Consider the following 18,777-nt stretch of genomic DNA (forward strand, 5'->3'; position numbering starts at 1 on the left):
ACATTTGGAAATTGGCAATAGGAACCGTGGTAGAGTATATTTTGTAGATGTGTCCCCAGGCTTTACTGTCAGTGGATTACATCTCCCTGTCCCTAACCTCTCCAAACTCTGTAATGTGGAGCTGCACTAATGACATTGACACATGTCTGACTCCATCCCAGCCATACGATTGATGTGAGTGTCAGTAGCACCCTAAGCATTGTGTATGAGCAACTCCATCCATCTGCATTAGTGGGTCTGATGTGTCAGTTCACTGCCATCTGTGCAGGCTACATGTATATGTGACTCTGTGACTCTCCTTCCATCACTGGGACTAAGTAAAGTATGTACTGTTGTCACATAGGCTCTCATTATCCTAATGAGACTACTGGATTTGGGTGGCAGAATCATTTGTATTGCGGGGGACTAAGTCTGATCCCACACCAGGTGACACCTGTCAGCCTAATCTGGGTTTTCTTCCGGCTAACTAGCAGTGCCTTGTCTCTTCCCAAGAGCAGAGATGATTGGGCAACCAGGCACATGACACAAATGACTCCTCAGGGAAATCGTGGCCACTCAGATCTCATATGTTTCTCTCAGTTACATTAGTCTCACATATGCAAGGACAATCAGAGGCAAAGAATAGTTCAATAAGGTTTTATTGAAGGAACTGCATCTTAGATAATTAAGCATGTATTGAAATAACTAGGACGATGAAGCATGTCAGGATTAAAATTGTAAAACATAAAAATAATGCTACCCTATTGTCACTAAGATCGTTACAAATAGCTCCTACCTAGGCTATGTTAGAGCACAACATGTTAAGCTCTAATTCTGCCCTTCAGGTTCCCCTGGGAAGACATCATCCCTCATACCTGAGCAAGAGGTCTGTAGTCTACATAAGCAGCTGCAGCCAAGCACTCAGCAACCAGCATACAGTTATGGTCATCTGGCTGGCATCTCCCTGTAACGTACATTGGTCAAGGTAGTGTTTTTATAATAAAACAGCTGATGTTCCAAGAAAGGATCCCCACGTAAGAGTGTGTATGTTTCTGTGAACATTGGAGACAAAGCGTACCACTTTTGGCTGCAATCTATCGCACTACAGCCTTGAGAAAGCACAGAGTGAAAGAAATGTCTTGTTTAAGAATGCAGTGCCATCCTAGGCAAAAAAGAGCTACATAGAGAAAAATACAACTAGACCGCAAATGTGGCTATTGTTAAAATAATATGAATAAAACATATCTAGGTTAAAGTGCACAGTGGAAGGCCTAGTCTGCTAAAATAATGCGACTAAAGTTATAGCTAAAATGGCTACACAACACTGTGTCTGGCATAGACAGATTGTGGGGTTGGCATTACAGTTCCACCACAGAACTGCCCTTCATGGTACAGGAGTACTGGCCTGAGAACTAACTGGGCATATATAGGTGATCTGCTGACTGTAGGGTATGTGTGGGAAGGCAACCTGCAATACTGATTCATGTAGATTTGATGAGGTCTGATTGCCAAATGTTGCATTCTGTGGAGCAATACTTATAGGGATGTGGCCTTACAAACTATGGGTTGGCATTGGTGGTCGTAAGTGCCCTGGGAGATCCCTGATGTGTCACCACAGCCTGCAAGTAGCATGTATTGAAAAGCCCTAGCTTGTTCTTTGCTGCATTGCTGACTGCCGACATCATGTCAACATGGAGAGTTGGAGGCACTTCTGAAGGCCTGTGACTCTTAAAGCTTAGCTTGACTATTAGGTTGTGACAGATTAGGAGTGGTTTAAGTGGTTAGGAGTATGCTGAGTAGTGATATATGTATTTTGTGTCAGCAGCTCTGGCTCTGTGATGGGGTCTGACTGCTCACATGGCTAAACCACACATTCAAATAGTACACATCGGATGTGAAGTGTTTGGGTGTCTGATTGGTATTGGCTAAATCTGAGTTGTCCTCCATTGCAGCATCACTATACTGAGTGCCAGCCATGTGCAAGGGCAGGTAGGTGGTGTGTGCTCAGTGAGTAGAGTTGTCTTCTTTGTAATGGACATTTTACACAGGACATGGACCAAACAGGTGTTGTCACTGTAGAGTCGTGCAGTGCTTCATTGTGTCAGCGCACATCAAATGGGTGGTAGGGGAATGAATATGTAAGATGTGTATTCAGGCATAGTATTGATAGTGCATCCAGGGCATGCTGTGGCAGCTTAAAAGGGCACTGGTTAGCATCATGGGAAAGAGTATAGTAGGACATAGATATTGCTGTTGGTGTGAGGGTTGGCAGTCAGATGTGGGATGTGGGTAGTAGGGACATGCTATGACATGATGAAGGCAATGAGTCTTTGCAAATGATTTTGCCTAGCCATGATACATATTGTGATAGATGTACATGTTAATCTGTGTGAATGGGAGGCGTATGTTAACCATTTTGCCCTCATCTCTCTCTCTCCCTCCCTCTCTCTCATTGCGTGTATCAGCATCATCTGGTGAAGGAGAAAGGGCACAGGCGAGTGGGGAGCAGCAGCTCATGGGTCCCAGGAAGATGGCACCACTGACACCAAGGGACCCAGTGGGACAGAGGTCAAGGGGAGTGCCACGTGGGAGACCAGATTCAACACATTATCTTTGGAATCCTCTTCCCTTCTGGGACCACCACAGCACCATCTTTGTCTGCCATCCCCCTTAGCATCACTGCCCTCCCTGTAGCTCCCCACTCAGTTGCCCGTGCCCACTCAACCCAGAAGGGTGGGTGTCTCTTTGCTGCAGGCACCTTTGCCCATACCCCAGTCAGCCCTGATGCCCTGACTGAGGAGGCTCATGACCTCCTGAGGTCCGTCCCTATGGATCACTCAACCATTGTGAATGCCATCCAGGTAGAAGAACAACAGAGCAGTGCATTCCAGTAGGGCATTCATTGTGCCATGGCTGGCCTCCAAAGATCAATTCAGGCTCTGGCCTCTTCTCTGACAGCAGCCAGTGGCCCTTTCTCAACCGTCCCCCCTCCAACTACCTCTTCCCAAATCCAAGCCCCTCTCCCCATCCCCATCCAAAGCACAAGTACACACAAGCATGTATCCACCTCAACAGACAAGGGTTCCACAGACAAACATAAGCTCCACAAAACCCACCACCGGCATGCACACAAGCAACACCCACCTGCAGACACACCAACATCCACTCCCTGTACTGACTCCCCCACCACCCCATCCCTCACAAACACTATACCAGACATACCTGCTGCCAACACACCATCATTGACAGATCCAACCACCAGGCCCATCTTACCCACAGTCAGCACAATATCAGACCTGCAGACATCAACCCCAGTCACCACATCTACACCCACCACCACCACTGACACCCCCACATGCAGCACATGTACTATGCCTGCAGACACCACCCGACAGACAGTCACCCATCCACTATGGCATCTCCCAGCACCTCGTTTCCACTCCTACCAATACACCGAAACGCCTGCACTCACCCACCCAACATACACCCAGCACCCACAAGAATTCAACGCACAAACTTGCACCCATAACATCCAGAAAACACATTTGACAACCACTCCCTCTCCCTCCACTCCCAAACCCTTTTGCCATGACCACCCCTGTGTGTGTAAAAGGTGTTCCTCTCAGATTTTTCCCTGTTCCTTACCACTCTCCCACCCCATGAGTCATCCAAGTGCGCTGTGTCCCTCCCCAAGTCTAGCCCTTCCCCTTCCAAGTCTTTCCCTACCCCCCTTGGTAGTACGCATGTCCTTCCAACCTGCCAAGAAGTCAACTCCTCCCAAGCCCAAGAACACCCCTAAGCCCAAGACCACCCTAATCCATGAGGTGCCTGTCTGCCCGCTTGTTGCCCCTACCCTGTGGAGGTCATTTTGCAGTCAGGACTCAAGTAGGGGCACTGGTAGGTGACATTTGTGCGTTGGACACCTGTGACTTTGGACTGGCCAATGGCCTTATGTATATTTGTACATCATTTTTATACATCTGGTCCAGCCTGCTGTTGGCTTTGACGGTGACATACTTGTCTTCTTTTTCTTTCTACATGGGTGTTTAGTGTTTGTGGGATTTGGTTTATGTGTGTGTGACTTGTGTGTGTGTGTGTGTTGGTTGTGCTAGCTGTTGTGCCTGGCCTGCATGTATGTGTGTGCGCCTGCCATTGGTCCCGCTGCCATTGCTGTGTTTTGTGTGTTGGATGAGTTTATGTTTGTTCCATATATGTGTGTGTAACCAAATTGTATATTATTTGTGTTGGCATGTGTGATAGTGGTGTTGTGTCCCCTTGTGTAGTTGTTGTGTGTGGATCCATGTTTGTGGTTTTGGCTATGTCCTATGCATTGTGTGCGGTGTGGGCGTGGTGTGACAAATGGATCGTTGTACGGCTGTGTGATAGTATTGATTGGTTGTGTGGTGTTATTGTATGTATGTGTTCTCATGTGGATGTGTGCAGTGTGAGTGGTTTGTGAAGCATATGTGTAGTAGTGGTTGTGATGTTGTGTGAGTGGGTGTTGTGTATGATTGTGTTAGACAGTGGTGGTGCTGTGTATGTGCTGGTTGGTGTGTGTATGACACATGTGTGTTGGCCGTGGTGTGTATAGTTTGTGTTTGCCTGTGTGTTCGGATAGCTGTGTGGTTACGTGTGTGTGTGTCTGTCGCATGGTGTCCCAGCTGTGTGTGTTTTGTGTGGGTGTGTACTAATGCCTTTCCCTCCAGTGTGTGCTATGTGGGTGTACTTACGGTTGTTGTCTTCGTTGCCATTGCTGGTCCCGGAGTCGCTGCATGAGCAGGAGCAGTGGGAGGACTTAAAGTTCAGGTTCCATGGTGGCTCCCGGCAGCTCTGTGGGAAGGTGGGTGTTTCCTTTTATAGAGTTGGTTTCCGTCAGGGTTTTGATGGGGGTTTGACCGCGGTGGAAACCCTGACAATGTGCAGCCTCATGATATGTTCGGCAGAAACATGGTCCTCTCCGGTCTGAAGGTGCCTACCTCTGTCCATGGAAGCCTGACTGTACTGGCAGGACGGGCGGTATATTGGCTGTAAACTGTTGGGAAGACAGCCATGGTCATAATTTGGCAGTCTTCACCACCGGGACATGAATGGTATGACTGCCAACATGGCGGTCCGGGTACCACCAAACTCGTAATGAGGGCATATGAATAAATATAAATAATGAATACACAAAAAATACATTCAGCAATTCATGTAATATAAAAACATTGAATATAAAATTCAACATTAATAACCCATCCATAAGAACACAAAAACAGAAATATATATTTCACATTAAAAAGAAGACACTAATTACGGTCTTCTACAAAAGGAAACTAAACAAAATCAAGCTAAATATACATTAACCAGTCAAATAATTTTAAAGCAAACTAACCTATAAAAATGGAAATTAATAAAGCATACAATATAAAAGGAACATACAATGTATAAACATAAGGCAACAAAAAGACCACAGCTGCAAGGAAACACCACTCTTCCAGACTGCCAATGAAAAAAAAAAAAGAAAAACTACCTTCATAAGTAAGTAAAACATTTGTTTTAACATAGTTGAAAGTAACTTATTTATAAAACACTAAAATAAAAATAGATAACCTATCTACAGACTTTACATACTACAGAAGTACAAAACCATCTAAAACCTGCTAATCCAGCAAAAACATTCAAAGACTGAACACCAGGAAAATGCACATACAATAAAAACAAACTACTTGTCCAGCGAAGCCTTAAAAGTAAACAATAAAATGAAATTACCTCAACCCATGCAAACTACCCAAAAGTAAACAATAAAATTATAACTAACACAGCATTTATCTCCCATAAGAAAATAAAGCACTTGGTCGACATTAGAACACATCCAACAGAAAACTGCAATAACATTTAGCAACAGATATGTAAGTCTGAAATGCAAACTAAGGGACATATTTATACTCCATTTGCACTGAATTTGCCTCATTTTTTTAAAACAAATTCAGCACAAAACTAACTCCATATTTATTTATTTTTGACGTTAGACACAATTTTTTAGATGCATGAACTTACCTTGCGTCAATGAGATGCAAGGTAGGCGTTCCCATCTGAAAAATGGTGATAACCCCATAGCCCATATTTGTCTCCTGTGCTAAAATGACGCTCAGGTGGGAGGAGGGGCTATATAATGGTGCAAAGCTTGCTTCGCACCATTATTTAATGCCTTGGTTAGACCTGGCGTTAGGGGACCTGTGGGCCCAATCCGTGGTTAAACACCATGGAATGAGTCCACAGGTGCCCTCCTCAAGCCCGAGGGACACCCCAATCCACACCAGAGGGACACTGAAGGATGGGGGACCCCATCCCAGGTAAGTAGGATAAGTATAGGTAAATAAGATTTATTTTTAAAATTAAAATGCAATCGGGGGTCCAACTTGGGGTCCCCTGCATGGCACAGGGTGCAATGGCCATGGCCAGGGGACACTGGTCCTCTGTGCTGGCCATTGGGGTGGTGGGCATGACTCCTGTCTTTTCTAAGATAGGAGTCATGTGGTATGGATGGTTTTGAGTCAGAAAATGATGCTGGGCTGGATACCAGCCTAACGTCATTTTTTGGTGCAAAACCCCTTTTTCCTACACCACTAGCCACACCAGGCTAACGTCACTTTTTTTTACGCTAGCCCACACTTTGCACCAGCTTGCACCTTTCCATAAATATGGCGCCCGGCTGGTGCTCAGGAATGGCGCAAAGCTGGTGCTAAACTTTTTAATGCAAAACTTACTCCTACATGACAACCTAGAAAATTAAAAACACATTATAATATTTGCTACAGGAGATCATCTACATGGTTAACATAACAAACACCAATATAGACCCCTATATGCCTTGCTACCTAAACAAAGCAGCACTTACCATCCACTACTAAACCACATTAAACCTAAAACAAGCAAACAACTAATCATCACATAAAAAATAATCAACTTTGAATGTGCGATAATACAAATAATACTTAAACTCTATCCACACACTGCCATTTAAGGCTGTTATTTCCACATTCATGAAAGCATTTGAAGACATGTATAATAATATGCACTGGTTTGCTTTTGAAATTAAAAAATATATAATAGCACTAGTCTATATTCCTGTATGCTAACCACTATAACTTACTAATAGAAAGCTCATTTTACCAACAGAATGAACATAAACTAAGTCTACTAATGGACTACTTTGAAGACACATGAGATGGCATACTTCCACCGCTTTGGAAAGGGATACCAACACAAACTCCAAATGCCGTGGTTGAATGTCTATGACGGTACCAATAACACAAAAGAAGAAAGGCACACCACCTTCCAAGACACACTAGGGAAAACCTGCCATACCCTCTTCAAATTAATAGAAGCCCTTCAAAAATAACAACGTTACCAACAACTAAGGAAAGAACAATTAGTCATCCAAATGAAACCTAAAATAGGTAAATAAACCAGTAGAATGTTTGACTTGCTACAATGCAAAATTAGAATCTGCTACAATGTAAATTTAGAATCTCTAAAAAAACACACAAAGGAGTACACTACTTTGAAACAATTTCATAATACCTGTTATAAAACTCCTAGATACCTACAATGTAACCAAAAAGCCTTAACAAACCTACACACCACAACCATTTAAGGATTTATATAAACATATTAAACAACATAGTTGAATAGTATACATTGTTAAAAAAGCATACAAATCATATGGAACATAAGACTGAAACAAAAATAATAAGTTTAACATTTAATTGAAAATGACCATTTCAACAATCACAAGGCACAGCATTACAAATTAAAATAAAATAAAATAAATACAACACATAGAAATGTAAATAAAATACATAGGGGGTCATTACAACATTGGCGGTAAAAGCCGCTTACCGCCTTGCAGAAGACCGCCAACACACCGCCGCGGAATTCCGCCACAGCTATCATGACCCACATCTCGAAATCCGACAAAATCCAGACACCCACACAAGTCCGCACACCAAAGGTCAGTGATAAACTGGCAAAAAAAAAACCTCCACCGTCACGCCAACAAAAATACGCCCATGCTATCACGACCCACAAATCCACGCGGCGGTCTTTCAACCGCGGTATTCCATTGGCGGTACACACCGCTCCGCTCAAAATACACACACACACATACAAAACAGTGCCACATTGGACAATTCCAAATACACACACCTGATACACATGCACACACCACTCCCACACACCCATTACAATATAAAACATACACCCACATCACCCACAAACCCATACTACCAAAATTTTTCAGAAAGAAGGCCAGAGAGAGAAACCACCATCCACAAACTAGCAGGCACTCAACACCATCACCCACACAACTTCCACGCACAAAACACCACACACCACCACATATCACCACACCTATCACCACATACACCACCCCACACATCACCCACACCACCCCATGGCACGGCAAAGACAACCCAGGTTCTCGGAGGAGGAGCTCAGGGTCATGGTGGAGGAAATTGTCTGGGTAGAGCCACAGCTATTTGGAGCACAGGTGCAGCACACCTCCATAGCTTCAAAGATGGAGCTATGGCAAAGAATAGTCAGCAGGGTCAACGCAGTGGGTCAGCACCCAAGAAATAGGGACGACATCAGGAAAAGGGGGAACAACCTAAGGGGGGAAGGTGCATTCCGTGGTCTCCAGACACCAACTGGCGGTACAGCAGACTGGCGGCGGACCCCCACCTCCTCCCCCACAACTAACAACATGGGAGGAGCAGGTCTTGGCGATTCTGCATCCGGAGGGCCTCGCAGGAGTCGGTGGAGGAATGGACTCTGGTAAGTCAAACCTTTAACTACCATATCCCCCACCCTACATGCATGCTATCACAGACCCCCACCCTCGCCCCCTCCCCTATCACTCCAACTCCTCACAAATGTACTAATAACACAAACCACACATCCCCAACACCAAGCCCTGCATGACACAACAAAGCATGGACACCCATCACTAAAGCATGCCCACTGCACATACCCATAACACCCCCCTCAACCATCATCACACAAGCCGCCACACAGGAATGCTAGCACTGGGGTACACAGTCACCCACCCATTGCACACCATGACACACACAGATGCAATAATCATGCTTTTAAACCCCTGCAGGACCACTACCCAACGTCACCAGACAAGAGGGTCCAGACATCTCCACCCCACCCACAGTGATGACAGCAGCTCTATCCAACTTGATCCAGATGACCAGCCCGGACCATCGTGGGCCTCGGGACAGTCAGTTCCCCTCACACAGGCACAGCCCACCACAGACCTTCCACCCTCTGGTAACACCAGCACAGCACCCACCCAGTAGGCCCATACCTCCGTCCCCAGGACACGTCAATCAGCTGTGTGTCCAACACTACAGGGAACCCAGGATAACCCACCACCCCAACAACAGGGACCTGGGGGCAGTGGCAGTGGGCACACGGTCCAGGGGACAGAGGCACAGGAACACAGGGGAACTGGGGGGGCTGCCGTGCGACAGGGGGCGGACAGGCCAAGGGAACCCACTCTCCACGAGGCCCTCTCCTCCTTCATGGGAGCATACCACCACTCCCAGGAGATGATGGCAATGGTCCTGGCCAAGTTTCAGGAGACCCAGCGCATGCAGGAGGAACAGTATTTGGGGTTCAGGGAGGAACTCAGAACCATCAGCTCCACCCTGGGCACCATCGTATGGGTGCTGAAGGAAGTACTAAACACCAGGAGGGACACTGTGGCACTCCAAGGGGCCCCTGACACTAGCATGGACGATGAACTGCCCACCACCTCCGCCGGCGCTAGTGGACAGGAGGCACCGCCACCGGACCACCACACCAGCACCCCACCCCCTGCAGACGGAGAACCACCCCGCAAGTGGTCCCTGAGATCCAGGAACAAGACAGAGCACAATGCCAAGACCCCCGCCAAGAAATTAGACCACCCTGATTGTCAAACCACTGTCCCACTTTGTAACCCTGTCCATAATTAAACTGCCCCAGCTCCTCTTCCTGTGCCCATATGGGCAATGCACCTGTGAGACTAATAGACTGGACTCTGCCATAGACATTCCTCCACCATCACCCCTCACCATTTTACAACCCCCTCCAAAATTGAGCACTTCAATAAACACCCTTGAAACACAAAACAATTTGGAGTCAGTCTGTGATTTCAAAAATGTGTATTAGCAATGACAGTGACAAAATGCTTTTTCAAATGTAATGTCAACATACCTATGTCACACATCTCAAGTCCATGAGGAATCTAAGCTGATGAAACACATTGGAAACCACACCTGTGAAACCGTAAGGGAAATGTACAACTCAGTGACCATATACTGGTTGTAATCGACAGACAGGATAGAGGTAGAAGTGTTAAAGTACTTGTAGTAGGCAGGAATGTTTTCTCACCTGTGTGTCACTGGAAATATTGCTGGATAACTGAGTCCCTGTTGTCAATGTCTTCTTCCTCTGCTTCCTCCTCATCGCTGTCTACAGGCTCCACAGCTGCCACAACAGCGCCATCTGGACCATCCTCCGGCAGAAAAGGCACCTGTCGTCGCAAAGCCAAGTTGTGAAGCATACAGCAGGCCACGATGATGTGGCACACCTTCTTTGGTGAGTAGAATAGGGAACCACCTGTCATATGGAGGCACCTGAACCTGGCCTTCAGGAGGCCGAAGGTGCGTTTGATCGCCCTCCTAGTCCGCCCATGGGCCTCATTGTAGCGTTCCTCTGCCCTGGTCCTGGGATTCCTCACAGGGGTCAGTAGCCATGACAGGTTGGGGTAACCAGAGTCCCCTAATAGCCACACCCGGTGCCTCTGGAGTTGACCCATCACATAAGAGATGCTGCTTTTCCGCAGGATGTAGGCGTCATGCACAGAGCCAGGGAACATAGCATTTACCTGGGAGATGTACTGGTCTGCCAAACATACCATCTGTACATTCATGGAATGATAACTCTGAGTAGAGGTGTCTTCAGTTGTAGATTGTGGTTATTGTTCCTAACATGAATTACAAAATAAAAAAAAAAGAAACATTAAAGGTCTGTATTGTACATTAAATCTATCATCTACTAGAGATGACACAATCTAAAGAAAATAAAAAAAAATATTAATATTTAATGGGATGTTGAGGCCTTTGTGTGATTTTCAACTTTTTACTCATGCAGATTGATGTACACAAAGTGACACTTCAGCACCAATATTGGAGAGATGTCCTAAAATGTGAACTGGTATTTAGGAAGTGTGCATTCCCTGTCCAAGACATGCAACTCAACACAGTGGCTAGAAGATTTGAGAGCTGAGCTATTTCAAGGCCTGGCAGACTACAAAACAAACCATGGAACAAATTACTGGATTAAATGTGCTTGGTCATCATACGAACACTGCAAATTAATTTGTGTATCAATTATACTTATAATTAGCATATCATGAAACATGATTGGAAACCTTTGAATATACACAATGTGGGCCTGATTCACAAATGTCTATGTTTAGACCAAAAGTCTAAGTTCAGACCAATAGTTTAAGTTGAGACCTAAAGTTTAACTTTATTTGTAGTAAAGTTAGACTTTTGGTCTTAGTTTAGACTTTGGGCTAAATTTACAGCAAAAGTCTAAACTTAGAACAAAAGTCTAACTTTACTGAGAGTAAAGTTCAACTTTAGGTTAATGTTTAGATTTTTGGTCTACGTTTAGACCAAGTCTAACTTTACTTTTAGTAAAGTTAGGCTTTTGTTCTAAGTTTAGTCTTATGGTATAAACCTAGGCCCATAAATTATACTTTTTAAGCGCAGCATTTGCGTCATTTTGTGACGCAAAAGCAGTGCAAACTTCCAAAACATAATTGTAGTTTGGAAGTTTACACCTCTGAGGCGCTAAAAAAGAATAAATATGGGCTCTAGACTTTTGGTCTAAGCTTACCTTTGTGAATCGAACCCTATCATTTAAGCAAGTAGATCAATTCAATCGAGTTACTAGAAGGTGACAACATACTGGATCAACACAGCAGATAAAATGTTTACACATGCACAATATGATGAATGCCAGCTAAGTAAACATTTTTATTTGGGCATATGCGGAATGAAAGAAAGATTGGGCAACAACACACTGTACTATTGTACAGAGACAAAACAAGGGCATCATGGTAGTTGCAGTCATTTATAAACTCTATTGCCAAAATGTGTGAAAAAACGAGTAACACATACCTATAAATGATTACAGTGAAACTTAAACACACATTTAAAATATGTGTATAGGTTACAGTACCACTTACAAGCATTATACCTTCATGGGCATATGGATGGAGTTTAGAACCTGATTTTTTAAGTTAGACAACCTACCTTGTGATACAGCAAAAGACTAGGCAAATGCAAGGGGTGATCAATAGAGGACAGCACACAATCTGACAGTACAAATTGGTAATTGATAAATAGTTTGTAACAACCATGATGCTACTAACTTTTCAACTTTTCAACTTTTCATTCAGAATAATATAAGGAATATTTGTTATGCAATGCACAAAATGTAGTTTGTTGAGCCAGATGTGCAAACTGGTAAATGATTTTGAAATGTGCAAAAATGTTTGCATCTAATTGCAAATGTTAGCAACTAGTCGCTAACTGATAAATTGGAACAATTCTTTGCATTCATATTGGGCATAGGCACACAATCTGCTAATATAAGAACTATCTTGGAAATCATAAGCCACTGACAGAACCATTGATCATGATCTGCAGAAGACACTGAGGAAAACCAAGTAGAATGCAGCAGAAAGTAACATGAATGTCAAAGTACCACAAATGTATTCCAACAAGTAGAGTATGAAATGTATGGCATACTTATTCGAAAGTCAGGCATCCTTTGACATAATTTCAGACCTAAATACATGATTGCAGCCTCACACCAATAGGAGCTATGTGCCTCCAGAACATGTAGAGGAGATGTGCTTAAAATGTTACAGACTCATTGTCAGGTAATATTTGGACCAATTGCAGAATTAATTTAAGGTACTATGTTGTGGAATAAACATTTTTAGAGAGTTGAATATATAATATCCTTCAGCGGTTTACCGATAGCTGTTCTTCAGCCAGTAATAGTACAGAAAGAGCTGCCCTGAGATGCCAAAGTGGAAACAATATTGAGAACTGAGGAACATTTGCTAAAAAGATACAGTGATTCCTTTAAACACACTAACCAACTCCAAGCTTGCTAAGATTTCTTATAAGTCTTAATGGTACCCGGGGCCCTGCAAGATTCTATTGGGCTAGCAGCTGAGGAAAATAGCCCATCGGTGTACAAGAATACTAGAATGCTTAAAAGCTATCAGATGTTTATTAGCAGGTAGGATCAGAGTGTGACCGTTGCTGTGGGGATCCTATATGAAGAGAAAGTGAAATAGAAGAAGTACAAGAACATCTATGGACATTCTGAGGAGAATCTGGAACCAAGCCTGAGCCATCCACAATGGGAAAATTGGAACCACCAAGGCCTTCTGTCTAAGAATCTGAGTTAGAAACCTGCAAATTATGACAAAAGGAGGGTGGGCATACATGTGCCTAATCTTGTAAAGAAATGTCATTGGTAAATTTGCGTTTAAACATAATATGCTACAGGCTTCAGTGTTTATTCTGTGTGGAAAATCACTGGATGGAGTCTCCTGTTGTAAAGGTATCTGAGTGCCAACCTGCCTTCATGTAAGTACCAGGTAGAAATTTGGTTCTAGCTAAAAATCTTTGATGGGAGCCGATCTCCCAAATGTATTTGCCAACCCTACTTAGGGTTTAGACTTGCCACCTCACAGATGTTTTATCTATTGGTCTCAGAAATGTTGTCCATTCACAAAAGTATGGTGAAATGTACCTTGTCCTTGCTAAAACTGAATAACAAATAAGCCTTCAAACGTTTCAAACAATTGATAGACATTGACAATTCCTTCACACATTCCCCAAAATTGTACTGAACATGCCAAGGACCTCATTTCGACAGTCAAGTTTGTGATTAAGACTAGATCTTAGCATCTGGCAATAATGGTACACTAAAGCAACTAAATGCTCTTCTCATCTTATTTAGCTTTATTTACTTTTGATAGGAGTCATCTTGCACTATGGAAGTTGTAAAATTTCCTATTTGGAGTCTACAGAAACTTTGTGAAACTAGGAGTTGGAGACCGAATCAAAGGGTTGAGACATAAATTGACAAACTTTGGTGTGCCAATGAACTTAAAGGAATCTCCTGTTTTAGACTAATTAAAACAGAGAAGAAATAGTCCTTGCAGTCTCGTTTCACCAGTCATTCTATTTGTTCTTTTCCATTTTCAAACAAACCCTTAGGAGCTAGTGAATGCTCCTCTATAGTTCCCTTGGAAATACGGGTTATTGTATTCTATATGAGCTATAACCCTTCTACAAGTAAATTAATTGGCCTTGAGAAACACTTTGAAACAAATTTAAAAATAATTGCTTATAACTTCACTCAATCTGTAATCAATCTTAAGCAACAAATGTTGGTGCCTTTCTAATATAATTATCACATTAGCATTGCCTTATTAGTACCTTCTCATGATCCTTGTCTCATAGACCATTTTGGCTGCTCTCTCTCTGAGTTCAAGAATGAAGACATTAACATTTCCTCAACTATGTTCCATACAGTCTACAAAATAATAACTCAATGTTTGGAGACCTAGATTTTTTATGTATACCTAGCTACCTACATTTCACAACAACAATACACACATAACCAGGTATTATAGAGGGCAGGTCCTGGAAAAAAAGCCCATGGATTCTTTTAGGGCGTAATAAAGGGCTGAAACAAGTTGACCTTTTATCATGGTGACCTTTCCAACAAGAGCTGTATATTTCCCTCCATTTACTTGAATATCAACTCGCCTACACCAGTTCCTTGGGATCTTTGGTGGGGGGTTGTTAGACTTTTCATCCTTGCCGTGGTCTCCCTTAACTTTTTTCCTCTGTTCCCCAGGTTATTGATGTGTGCTGGACTGTGATTTTGCTGTTTTTATTACTCTGGGCACTTTACCACCGCTAACCAGTGCTAAAGTGCAAGTGCTCCTGTTTAAAATGTGTATGTAATTGGTTCTCCATGATTGGCATATTTGTTTTACTGTTAAGTCCCTAGTAAAGTGCACGAGAGGTGCCCAGGGCCTGTAAATCAAATGTTACTAGTGGGCCTGCAGTACTGGTTCTGCCACCCACACTCCGTGGAAGTCGCCGCACCACGGTGTGACCGACGCCTCTCGAAGTGCGTGGATTCAACGTTTCGCACAGACGCCGCGATACCCGACTTTGCGCATTGGCTTGTTTTCACTCTTCACCAAAGGTACTGTACTTGGGGGTCTACACGACTCCGTGTCCGGCGCCACTGGTGTCGGCTTGTTGGGAACGACTCCGTCACGACGCCGTGTTAACATCTCATCGAAGCATTTTTGTTTCTAAACGCTATTTTTGAGTTTAATCTTGAAAAAATCTTAACTTGACTTGTGTATGTCGGATGTTTGTCGTTTTGGTCTTGTTTTGTTTAGATAAATATTTCCTATTTTTCTAAGCCTGTGTTGTGTCATTTTGTAGTGTTTTCATTAAGTTACTGTGTGTGTTGGTACAAATACTTTACACCTAGCACTCTGAAGTTAAGCCTACTGCTCTGCCAAGCTACCAAGGGGGTAAGCAGGGGTTAGCTGAGGGTGATTCTCTTTTACCCTGACTAGAGTGAGGGTCCTTGCTTGAACAGGGGGTAACCGGACTGTCAACCAAAGTCCCCATTTCTAACAGGGGTGCTCAACCATATTCTATCCTCGATAAGCTCCTTTGTCTTACTATGTGAGGAGGGGCCCAATGATGAAGCATGCCAGCTCTGGCTGGACTTCCTTGCTATAAATCAATATATTTCTGTCTATCACGGCTTATACTTTCCTTACTTAAAAAACATATCTGATTTTTTTGCTATTTGCATGTTACTTTCCTCTGGGTATTTTGGCTGGCTTAGAATGAATGCAATTTCTTCAGGTGGTAGGAAGTAGCTGAACACATTAGGTTTAAAGAACATTTACCTAATTTAGTTGAAGTCTGACTTTCTCTGGTTAAAGAGAAAATCTCACCAAAGGAGTGTGTGGAATCAGAATAGGATGTGCACAGCCTGCTACTACCAGTAGATGAGGGCCAGGGTTTCAGTAATTGCACATGCCTATGAGCCACTATCTTAAGCCATTAACTTCAAAACAAATAGTGAGGGAAGAGTGTAGGTTACATTCTTACTCTTTCTTAAAATACAGAATAATACAAGGTATTTCATAATTACTGAAATCATCTCAAATTTACAAGAAAGCCACTGCAACAGTAGTTGAGTAACTATAACTTGTGCAGGTAACTATAAGTCGGTCCCTTGCCATTCACTGCATATTACCCTACATATTACATCACTCATGACATCTTCTTTGAGATCATTGATAATATCACTGAGCTTGGCAGGGCGCGAGTTATAGTTACATTAGGACACAAGTCATAATTACTTGTGGGAACTCTAACTATAAAACAGAACACTTCACCTAACTATAACATTACTTTAACTTAGTTTTTTTCAGTGAATATATATATATATATATATATATATATATATTTATTTTATTTGAATTCATTCGGTCTAGAAATCTGGACCATTTAGAGTAATAAAAATAACAATCATACATGATAAAAAATATATGTTAAAAAACATTATAACAATATAAAAACCAATAATAGTCGGAACAATATAGCAATAAGATCAACAGGACTAAGCTTTTGTTCATGAATATAAATACAATAAATAGGACATGGATAAAAATGGTAAAAGAGAAGAAGATAAAAGGTAAGGTATAAAACGTTTGTCTGATAGACCAATGTGTGCAGCTATTTTCCCATAAAACCTGGCCCTCGTCAATCCAAAAAACAAATAGAGTTCCCATTTGGATAAAAGATACTTTATCAAAGAACCTATCAGAGTTCAACTATGAAAGCTATAAAAAATGGCTCTATAAGCTTGTACAATCTCTATTGATCATATAGAGGGCAACAAGTACCTACTGAAAATTCCTACTGGTACTACATAGAAAATAACAGTTGAGACTCCTTCTATAGACTGATACCAGGATGGCTCAAGTGCCCTTTGATACAATAAACCTACGACGGATGTACCATATACATAAATTTGGACCTTACCCTTTCTGCATCGTAACCCTAAAGTTTTTGCCTTTTGCCCTCTACTTGTTGTTGGATTTGTTTTTGTTGGCTTTCGGACTTTCTGCACTTTATCACTGATAACAAGTGCTCAAGTGCTTGTGCTCTGTCCTTTAACCTATTAGGTGCAGGTGTTTGCCAATGGTCAATAAATGCACTACCTTCCAAATGCATGTGTTGGCCATTAGCCAACACTGGGGTGGTATATAAAGACCCTTCTGTTGTGCTGCACCAGAAGTTATCTTTTATGGTTTTTTAACATCAGGCTATTTGGAAAGAGCTTCCCAAGCTGTTTGATTTCTTTGTCTTTTACTGTAAAAGTGTCAGACTCATGCCATACACTTCCAGATCCACAGGAGTCATCTGCAGAGTCCCCCAAGGATCATCACTGAGTCCCACACTGTTCAGCGTATACATGGCCCCTCTTGTTGCCATCGACAGAAGCCACAGTATGAACATCGTGTCATATGCCAATGACACACAACTCATCATTTCCCGTGTGAAGACCCGGATACAGTCTAAAGGAACTTTTACTCTGGATGAGAGAAAGCTGCCTCAAGCTCGACTACGACAAGATGGAACTCATCATCTTCAGATACGCCACCTCCTCTTGAGATGATTCCTGGTAGCCCACATCCCTCAGCGTCACCCCTGCACCGACTGAACATGCCCTCAACTTAAGAATCATCCTCGACTCCTCCCTATCCATGACCCGCCAGGTAAACTCTGTCGCCTCCTCCTGCTGGCACACACTCCGCAAACTTCGGAAGATCTTTAGATGGATCCCAGCAGACTGTCACAAGGCAGTCACCCATGCCTTAGTCACTAGCAAGCTTGACTACAGCAATGACCTTCATGCCAGCACCTCAACTAGCAACATCAAAAACCTTCAACTCATCAAGAACCCCACCGCCAGATTAATTCTGGAACTCCCTAGCCGAGAACCCATCTCCCAACACCTGAGGATCCTCCACTGGCCACCAGTCGAGAATCAAATCGTCTTCAGGCTTCTCATCCACATGCACAAGGCCATACACAACCCAGGACCAGCCTGCCTGAACCAACGTGTCTCCTTCCACACCCCGACCAGATCCCTCCAGTCCACCCAGGTGGTCCTGCCCACCATCCCTCCCATCCATAAAACCATCGCCAGAGGACAGTCATTCACCTACACTGCAGCAAAGAGCTGGAACAACCTCCCCCTGCACCTCAGACAAAGCCCGTCGCTCACCATCTTCAGGAAGAACCTCAAGACATGGCTCTTTGGATGAGGCTTCTCCCCCCAGTACCTTGATACCCTCACAGGTAAGTAGCTACACTTTGCAAATACTGATTGATTGATTGATTGTAATGTCAAACAGTGTGCAGGACGCGCTGACTTCATTACAATAAAAGTGAAAGCAAAATGAGCTGATGGTCTTGTTTTCCTTTCACTGAATCAGTACTTGGGGGCTATCTCAGCCCCATGAGCACTAATTCTAATAGGAGAGTTATTTCTGGAAATGGGAGAATCTCCCCTTTCCAAAGGTACCTCCGGTCAATGGATTTCTAGTTGGTG

This window comes from Pleurodeles waltl, chromosome 8, assembly GCF_031143425.1.
Source record: "Pleurodeles waltl isolate 20211129_DDA chromosome 8, aPleWal1.hap1.20221129, whole genome shotgun sequence".
Lineage (NCBI taxonomy): Eukaryota > Metazoa > Chordata > Amphibia > Caudata > Salamandridae > Pleurodeles > Pleurodeles waltl.